Raw genomic sequence first — 10503 nt, 5'->3', positions numbered from 1 at the left:
TATGTCTGATTTCCTTCAAGGGGTCAGACTTTTGTTGGTGTGATTTATGAACAGTTACTCTTGTTGTAAGGATCAAGATCAGATTCCCATTAGTCATGGACCTTGGTGTAGTGATTGTAACGAGGTCAACCAGGTGGACCTCATAGAATATGAGTTCTCCAATTGGGAATGTTAATCTGGTCCAATCAGGAAGACCTGGCTGACAGATGTAAGCAGGAGTGTTGCCTATGCCCATACTAGTCTGAAAATGCCTGATCTCAGAAGCTAAGCAGCCTTAGGCCTGGTTAGTACTTGGATGGGAGACTGCCTAGGAATAGCAGGTGCAGTAGGCTTTAAAAAAATTAAACAGGAGTGTCAGAGGTTCTGTTTGCTCTGAGAAAGCAGAATTGGTGTCAAGGACCCTCCATGAATAACTAAAGGAGACATGGTGATGGGATATCAGCCTCTGTGCAGTTATTTCATATTGCAGTGGGAGATGAAGGGAAACACAAACAGATAGCCTGTACTGAAAGGTGGACAATGTGTCACTGATGCATGAACAGTGAGGATGATAATGATTAGCTCAGGTAAAGTATCTGTAGGATGATAACTGCAATTGTTTTTATTTCTGTTCTTTGCTCAAAGTGGACTACTGTTAGATATAAAATTGATTCAATGAGTGACTGCTCCATTTACTAGGCCACTGGGTTGGTTTATGCAGTTCACCTGTTGGTTATAAGAATGTGTATCCAACTCAAAGCTTCTCTCTGCTGCTCTTTTGCCTTTCATTTTTCACTATTTAGTGTGTATTCCTTCTTCTGATTCATACTCCAGAATGCATCTTTTCACATTTAACCACTCTTTCTGTCATATGTCAATGCTGGCATTGTGGCATCTATGTGGCCAACAAGTGCTGGTCTTGTCAATGACATTTACACTCCATGAATAAAAATATTAAAAATGTTATATTGAGGGAGGCAATGGCAACAACATCAATGACTGAAATGTAGGCATTTCTCCTCCTCGGGTCTCTTATTCCACCATTTTCCTTGGCACACTAATAATAGGATGCAGTGCTTTCTGTTCTTATTACAAATTGAGAAATTCTACCAACTTTTCTCTCAATCTTCAACCCTTACCTTCACCTTCCTGTTTTTATTTCTGGGGATAGAAAATTGACCAGTGTCAACAAGAGGCCAGTGAAGACGTAAACACCTTAACTATACTTCCTCACAACCCACGTCTTTCAGTAAAATCAAAGAAGTGCAGATGCTGGAACTCTGAAACACACACAGAGAGTGTTGGAGAAACTCAATAGGTCGGCAGCATCTATAGAAAGAGAAGCAGATGTAACGTTTCGAGTCCAGTGACCCTTCTCCCCCAGGAATATTGAGGAAATTTCTTAGAGGGATGGAGATGCTGAGGTAAAGAGGTTTAGAGGGAACATCCTAATTCTGAGGATGGGAATCCAAAAATTGAAAGCTGTACTGCCATCAGGAGGATAATGGCTGGGAAGTGGAGGAGGGAAGGGGAAGCCACATTATAAGAATTGGAGAAGAGAAGGAACATTGGAGAAGAGTTTGAGTTGATCATATGGAGACAAATGATATGAGATCCCTTGCGTCTACTTTTCCCATTGCAACCCACCCTACCAAGCTCTCTGGCTGAACACATCTGAGTGTAGCTGGAGAATTTGTCTCCAGCCTGGGGATCAGACTCTGTGCTGGGAATCCTGTACTTAATCGGATTGACAGTTGGTGTCTGCACTCTCAGCAAGGAACAAGTTTATTTCAAACTCTGGCATTTACACTAAGAAAATTCTGATGCAACATGCTCTGTAACATTGGCAATGATTTACCAGGTTGGACTTGCATGTTTTTCAGATCTTATCTTTCTCTGAAAACAGCACAAAGCTCACCATTTCCATTAGGTTTCTAACTGGTTGGAAATGTACTTAACTGAAGGGAAGCGACATCACATTGAGACTTTATAGTGAAATGGAAAGTTTGTTTTTTTAAATAAAACTTTGAGAGATAGGGGTACAAATTGCAGCTTATTAATGTTCATGTACTTTCGAGACATGATTTTAAACTAGTAACAGTGAAGGAATGGTAATACTTTTCTAGGGCAGGCTTATATATGGCTCAAAGGGAATCTCACAGATAGAGATGTTGCAATGCAGCTGTTATTTTTGTCCTTTAACATCATAGAGATTATGCATTTGGAAGGTATTGTCGAAGGAATCTTTCAGAGTTTCTGTAGTGCATTTTATAGGTGGTACCTATTGCTGCTACTGTACATTAGTGGTAGGGGTAGGGGGAGGGGAGGAGGGAGTGAATATTTAAGTTACTGGATTGTTGTACAGCCACTCCACAATAGTGATAAAAGTGCAGCAATTTGTAACTGCTCTGGTTTGTGAATTAAACCTGTAACCATTTTATAATTTTTCCATGGGCAGTGGAAAAAACTGCCAGTTCTGCTTCATATCACTTTTCCTTTCAGCCAGGAACAGGAAAGGAAATTTTGCAACCATTGTGTCTTACCCAAGGCTTTCTTTGTTTCTTTCTCCATGGTTTTCAATGGCAGTTAGTAGCTTTTAGTAGCTTCGGACATCCTTGTATTCCTTTTCAGTAGCAGTGCTTCTATACAACTTTTCAACACTCAATCTCAGCTCCATTCTGACACCATGGCTAAATGTTACCAGAAACTGTCTAAGTGTTAATCTTGGCATATTTTGTGAAGGGTTTCTTTCTGTGAACACTATCAGAAATTCTCACTTTGTTATTTCCAAAACCTACCTCACTATCTATGCACCATGGCACTGTGGTGCCCTGGTCATCATATCATGCCTCCTGTCACAGGCAGAAGTACTTGTCACTGCCTGTACTAGTCCTGGCATTCCCAGCACTGGCACCATATTTAAAATGCAGTTATGAGACAGGTCGCATGCCGTCAGTCATGTTTCATCTCAGACGTTGCCCTGGATATGGTGACCAGAGTGAAATTGACACTGTTTTTTTCACAGAGTTCTGGATGTCCTGTTGGACATGATGGCCAGAGGAGAGTGATCTTCTTCCCTCAGGAATGGCAGAGCAGACCACACCACCAAACCCTGTCTGTCTGGACACAGCCTGCTGCCCAGGTGAGTGCTATTTCCACAGACCAGAGGAATATGTAGCAATGCCACAAGAAGGTCAAAAACCTTCTGAGTTTCACTAGGATAAGTACCACTATCTTCTCTCTACTAACCTCACACTCATTCTATCTCTGCTATTGCACCCACCTCTCACCAGGCCTCATGGTCTACCACTCTCAAGATGTCATGTAACATCCTCTCCATCTAATCCTACCCCCACAACACTAACCCTACATGTCCTACTCACACACACGGGTCACCTCATCATGTTTCCCCCACCTGCACTAGCACTAATATTGTGCCATTCACGTTCATCTCACTCATGTCGTCCCTTTTCCTTATTCCAGGAGAAAACAACCCACAATAGAGCAGAGAGAGCAATATGCATGGTTCATTGCCCAACACACCACCGTGAGTGAATCTTGCCCTACCTTTCCCTGTAGTGATGCTGAAACCTTCATTTCTTGGCAACCAAGGAAGGATCATTGTCATAGAGTCATGGAGATGTACAGCACAGAAATAGACCCTTCAGTTCAACTCGTCCATGCCGACCAGGTATCCTAACCTAATCAAGTCCAATTTGCCAGCACTTGGCCCATATCCCTCTAAACCCTTCCTATTCATATACCCATCCAGATGCCTTTTAAATGTTGCAATTATACCAGCCTCCAACACTTCCTCGGGCAGCTCATTCCATATACACAGCATCCTCTGTGTGAATATTCAAGTTGTCGCTTAGGTCCATTTTAAATCTTTCCCCTCTCACCCTAAACCTATGCCCTCTGGTTCTGGACTCCCCCACCCCAGGGAAAAGACCTTGTCTATTTATCCAATCCATGCTCCTCGTGATTTTATAAACCTGTATAATGTCACCACTCAGCCTCCGACTCTCCAGGGGTTTTTAAATTCATTGGTCTCCCATTATTGCCACTGGAAATTCACTGTCAAAATGCAACCCCTTTCTCATGACACATTCTGTCTTTTGCTTCCAGAAGGTACCAGTGGAATCTGCACAGTCTCTGGTTACAATGGCGGGGTTGCCTTCTGTACCCTTTACAAGCTGATATACTGACAACTCAATCGTTATTAAATATAGATTAGAGTCCAGAGAACATGCCTGTGAGCACAACACTGCTGAGTGTCTGCAACCAGCCAAGGAAGAAATCCCTACTGACTGGTTCTCGGAGGACTGCCAGCAAACAGGAATCTGTTCATCATTCAGCGGACAAGGATTCCAGCAACTGTTTTCACCCAATGAGTTCAGTAAGCTGATAAACTGTAGGGAATATCAGAATATCAGAAAGATATTGCAGTGTTATTGAAGGAACTCCTGAGTCTTCACATCCATAACCGTGAAGCTTTATGTTCTGGCCACATACAGTGTGGCATCAATGCTGCCCAAAGTGGTCATTGTCATATTTCCATAAGGACTCTGAGTTATGTGAGACCTTATCCGGTTGCATGATGAACAACCAATGTTTATTCTACACTGGGAGTAGATTTCTTCACAAAGCTGCCATGAAGCAGTCCTCTACTCCCCCCAAAAAATCCTATCTTCCACATCATAGCCTATCTCGTTAAAGACTTATATTTCAGTCTGCGAATATGGCAGCCGTGATGCATTGTCTTTCAGAACTTGTTACAGAATGTGGTTGGCAAATTTCATAGCATGATCAGTGGGAACAATGTAATGAACATAATTTATTGACCAAGCTCCATGACTGATCATGGCCTCTCCACCTCCAGAATGACATGGTAAGATAGTTCTGACTGACGACAGTGCAGACCATGGACTGCTTCCACTAGGCCTGCAGGACTGACTGTGGCCCAATCTCTGGGCTTTAAGGACCCAGAACCTGGATTCTTGGAGCATCAAGTGCTTGTGACCAAAACCCAGCACTTTGGGTGGCACAATGGGTCAGTGGTTAGCACTGCTGCCTTACAGCGCCAGGGACCCAGGTTTGATTCCAGCCTTGGATAACTGTCTGTGTGGAGTATGCATGTCCTCCCCATGTCAGCGTGAGTTTCCTCTGGGTGCTCTGGTTGTCTCTCAGTTGAAAGGTGTGCAGGTTAGGTGGATTGGCTATGTTAAATTGCCCCGTAGTGTTGAGGGATACTCAGGTTAGGTGGGTTGGCCGTGAGAAATGCAGAGTAAAGGGATTAGGTGGGTCTGAGTGGGATGCTCTTCAGCCAAATGGCCTGCTTTCAAACTGTAGGGATTTTATGATTCACTGTAATCAGACAAGCCCCTTGACTGACTGAAATCCCCTTCACCCCACTAAACACTATTGTCATTTAACATTTACACATAGACATTCTCTTCAAGCAGATGGAGTGTATATGACACGTAAGTCACTCGCCACAGTGACACAGCACTGTGCTGCATAAAGACTTGTTTACCCTCTACACTTCCCCCCGCCCGCGCCCCCGCCCCAATCAGACTGGTACATTGACTCTTCAAAGCCAAGCCCCTTGACTGACTGAAATTCCCTTCACCCCACTAAACACTATTGTCATTTAACATTTACACATAGGCATTCTCTTCAAGCAGATGGAGTGTATATGACACGTAAGTCACTCACCACAGTGACACAGCACTGTGCTGCATAAAGACTTGTTTACCCTCTACACTTCCCCCCGCCCGCGCCCCCGCCCCAATCAGACTGGTACATTGACTCTTCAAAGCTTTCCACCATCACAAGGTGCTTCCTTCTTTGTCATAAAAGCAAGGCCAAACTGCAGAGGTTGGCAGCCTCCATCTCAGTACACACTGAGCAAGCAATGTTATCCAAAGAAGCTGATACCTCCAACTAAGCACTACAGACAGGGTGCATGCTCTCAGAAGCAATGTCACAAATAAATGCTGAATGTCTCTAAGCACAAATGTCACTGAACAATCAAAAGGAAGCTAAGACCCATAAGTAGCCTGTCTCCATCTCAATGCAAAACAACACAGTGCTTGGTTGTCCTTAATTTCAATGCAACCTGACAGAACCATGCAAGTTGTAGGTGTCCCCAACTGTAAAGTTGAGGTGCTGAAATGGTGATTGAGTCGGCTCGTGAACAGGTATGAGATATGGTGATACCGTTGGTTTTCCAATGCCATTCTGTGGAGACAAGTCACCAAGTACTTGCTCCAATTTCTTTTATCAAGTTTTTGTGCATTGAGTTTCTCAGTTGGAAGAAAATTGGAAGTGTGCTGTCAATAGGGTGAGTTGCAGTATTCATGAAATGCAAATGCCTGGAAAAAGCTAGTCGCCCCTTGAGTGAGAGATTCCAAAGTCATCATTTAACTGTTCAGGGGAAACTCTGGTGAGCTTTTTTTGATATTGAGAATTCTCACACTATTTAGTCATCTCGTCTGCTATCATTCTTGGCAAACTAGGAATGGGGAAATTCTACCCAATGCTACAAGCTCACAGGAAAATAATCCTGCTTCTACTGGGTCTTTATTGGATTGTTTGTAAGATGGCTGCCTGCAGTGGATGCCTCATTGCAGAGGTCATATGACTATGGCATGTCCAGAAGCACTTTAGGACAATTTCCATCAAATCAGTTGGAGTGCCAACAAAGTGGGCTGCTTCGTGCTGGATGATGTCAAGCTTCCTGAGTATTGTTGGAGCTGCACCTATTCAGGCAAGTGGGTAACATTACATCACAGTCTTGACTTGTGCCTTGTAGGTGGTGAATAGGATTTGGGGAGTCGGTGGGGAGGAGTTCGAAGTCACAGAAATCCCAGCACTAAACTGGTCTTACAGTTTTGTGTGGCTGCTCCAGTTGATTTCCCAGGGTTTTGACAAATTAATCAAAAGACACAAGATTCAGGCCATACAGCTATAAGAATGGCCAACTTTTTTTTCAAGTACTTAATTATTGTATTTCAGACACTTGTCTTCAGGTTTTGCAAGGCCAGTGGAAAGTTTTGGTTGACCACTAGAGGGTGCCATTAAACACTGGTAAGAATGGACTGCTGGAAACAGGAAATTTCACGGAGATAGTATTTGTAAATAATCAGACATACTGATATTACAATATTTACGATTAATAACCCAAAGCACTCTTTATGGTCCCTAAACTGATTACGGCTGTCCTAAAATCAGTAACAACTCTCAGGCAGTCAGGAAATTAGATTATTTGAAATTCCTTAAGATATGTCTAAAAAGCTTTTTGATGCAAATTTATAAATGAATAACATTAAAAGCATTGTCTAGCATGCGTAGAATTTGTATAGAACAGAACAGATCCTGAGAGAATAACATTTGTAGACACGAGGAACTCAGTGGACTCTGGTTAGCAAGGGTAAGGGTGTGTGCAGTGAGTGAGGTTGGGTGAAGCAGAGCAAAGGTGAGGGAGGATGAGGGAGGTTGAGGGCGAAGAGGTTTAGTGAGGGGAGTTGGATAAGGGAGTGCAGGGCAGTAAGGGGTATAGAGGGTGGGTGAGAGGAGAGAGAGCAAGGGTGGATAAGGGGGAGAGGTTGGTGAAGGAGTGAGGGTAGCGATGGGTGAGGGGGTGAAAGTGCGATCTCTGGTGAGCTGTAGGTATAGACAATGCTGCTCCTTCCTTCTCTGTAACATGTGAGCTCACCCATGATCAGATCTCAGCTGTTCAACTTCACAATTCCATGTGGGGCAATGAAAGAGATGGCTACATTTGTATAGCATCCTTGGGACATCCCATTGTGCATTCTAAACAATGAAACATGAGTTATCACTTGCAATATAGGAAACAAGGTATCCAATATGTATAGAGCCTACAAGTACAATGTGACAAAATGCAGTTCACTTCTTCTGATGGATGTTAGCTGAGGGATAAATATTGGCCAGTTCACCAGGAAGCACTCTCTTCCTCTTCTCCAAAACAGATGTATTCATGGGGGAGAATCACTCGGGGGCAAATCTGTGATATCACTGCTATCTTTCTGACATCAGACAAATATGCCATGTCCACAGTCAACTGATGACAGTCTCCCTGAAGGCTGGTTAGGCTTGCGTGAAATCCTCTGCTCTCCTCCACTGAGCTGCAAACATCATAGCTACAGCCACAGGCTACCTTGTGGAGGGCTTCTCCGAAGAGTCACAAACAGCCAACTCTAATCAGACTCACTGCAGAAACATTCAGAGGGAGCCTCCATCCTGAGGTGCCCACAGACTCCCACCTACTGCAGCAGTGCCCCCCTCACTGTTTAAGTTTGCCGACTGCCCACAACCTTGGGTTGACTTTACAGCCTGCAGTGCCTGACTGCCATCTCTAATAGGCCAGAACTCCCAGAAGCTCCCTGTCTGTTGGCTGCCTCCAGGAGGATTGTGTAGGTGAGTGGTCCTGGATGACCTGCAAATGGTCCCAAAGGCCAACAATCTTCAACATTTGGAAGACAGGCAGCTGAGACATTGTGCTCAAGTCTTGCAAATGGGGTCCAGTGACGTGGAGGCAAATGTTACTAACTGTAACTCGATTGAGATTCAATAGTGCTTGAGCTGAACGCAAGAAACCTCCAGCCATTCAATGGGGAAATTTACTGGTCTCTTAAGCCACAGCAAGAGAGATCACAGAGGTTGTCTACCAAGGCTGATTTCCTTCGATTTATCCTCCATGATATAGACTAGGCTTTGTTATATACACACACTAGAATCAATTCAAACCCATTTATTGCTCAGTTGCTCGATTTTAAATGGATTCCAGCGACCACAACTAAGTCTCCATTTAATATCATTTAAATGGCTAGGTTTCGCCTGCAGAGTGCCTTCAACATTTTTCCTGTAATTCCTGTCAGAGTGTGGAACAGAACTGGAATGCTAGGGCAGCAGTGAAATCCAGGTTAACAAATTCAAACAAGACAAACAGACCTAGGCATTAAATCCTTTTTTTTCTGTTGCTATGGCAGCTGGAATGGGAGACCCTTTATGGGCCAGTCAGGTTTCTACAAACTAATGAAGGAATAAGTCTGGATTGAGGATTCAAAGCAAAAGTAAACCTCCATCTTTCTTATTGACAGGGGCTGAAATCCCTTTGTTCAGTTGGTAACTGGTTAGAGCCTCATAGGTCATGTTCACTAGAGTGGTTAACCTTCCCCTAACATGGAAGCTACATCCTCCTTCTCACAAACATTTACACGATTAATTCAACTAAACGTTCAGCCTGACAAGTTTTTTGCATCAAGCAATGATTGGATAACCCTGTAGTTTCCCAAGATGTTAGCAATATCATTCCTCAAATATAGGAGTACAAACTGGCATTAGTAAGAATGTCATTCAATAATTCACAATAACACAAACAGTGCTCCATAGATCAACCATCATTCATTTACATTACTGATGGGAGTACAATGGGTTTGACTCTCCACAGATCAATCAACCTTTCCATTAGAAGGGCATTGGATCTATTTTCCTTCAAGTTTCTATGATGTAAGGTGACAGAGATAGCACCATGTTTGTAAACCCTGTCTAAGCAGGATTGGCCCTCATTCTGTGCAGGTTTTCAAAGCTTCTCACCAGATCAATCCACTCTGCAGTGCCAATTTCCATCAGAATCTATCGACAGTCTCCTACTCTCAAACTTCATCTTGTCTCGTACCAAGAATCAGAAAACGCAGACAAGTTGTTTAGCGATCTCCCAAGCTTGGGTCAATAGGCTTGGCATTTTCCTTTGTTGAGCCGAGCTATTCAAACACACATAAACATACCTGTCAGAATGCAGATTCCCTTGAGAATGTGTCAGGAACAATACAGACTGTGGTGCCATGTGAGACTGCACACACTTTGGAGTTCAGCAACCTGTCAGCAGCTAAGATCTTTCAGATTCTTGAGTCATGTAACATCAGTCAAGGTGTTCCAATGTGTTTAGCATCTGCATACTCCCGAGACTGCCCTTTATTGGCAGCAGTTACAAGTGGTTTTGTTTTCATATTGATAACAATGGAGTGTCATTCTTTGGAATGTGAGAGGTTGTGCCATTGATTGCAGTCCATTCTGTGTCACTTTAAATCCTAATTCCAACTTCGGGATTCATCTAAACTTTGATGTAACTGAAATCTGCAGCAAAACCCACTTTATACCAATGTGTTAAGGTCTTTCTAATTTTGTCATTTATCTGATTGTGTTGTGGCTCACACCAAATCCCATTCTCGTATCATCCCTTGGCTTGCGGCTATCAAATCTTCATCCTTGTTTTCAAATCCCTCCAAAATCTTGCCTCTTCCTATCTGTGTATCTTCTATTACAGTTCCAATGAAGCCACTGATTACTGCAAAGACTATGGGTCCTGATAGCCTCCCAGCACTCCCAAAGACTAGTAATGTGGAGCTATCTGTGCCCCTAAACAAGCTATTCCAGCACAGAGTCATAGTCGTCGAATCATAGAGATGTACAGCATGGAAACAAACCCTTTTGTCC

At 43.3% G+C, this 10503-nt stretch overlaps 1 pseudogene; it reads left to right on the top strand.

Annotated features, from left to right (window-relative positions):
- Window positions 1-223: 223 nt before the first annotated feature.
- Window positions 224-332, top strand: LOC122549615 (annotated as a pseudogene).
- Window positions 333-10503: the final 10171 nt, after the last annotated feature.

The sequence above is a fragment of the Chiloscyllium plagiosum genome, chromosome 4, assembly GCF_004010195.1.
Source record: "Chiloscyllium plagiosum isolate BGI_BamShark_2017 chromosome 4, ASM401019v2, whole genome shotgun sequence".
In the NCBI taxonomy this organism is placed as follows: domain Eukaryota; kingdom Metazoa; phylum Chordata; class Chondrichthyes; order Orectolobiformes; family Hemiscylliidae; genus Chiloscyllium; species Chiloscyllium plagiosum.
Note: the sequence above shows the minus strand (reverse complement) of the source record. Positions and strands in the feature narration are given on the sequence as shown.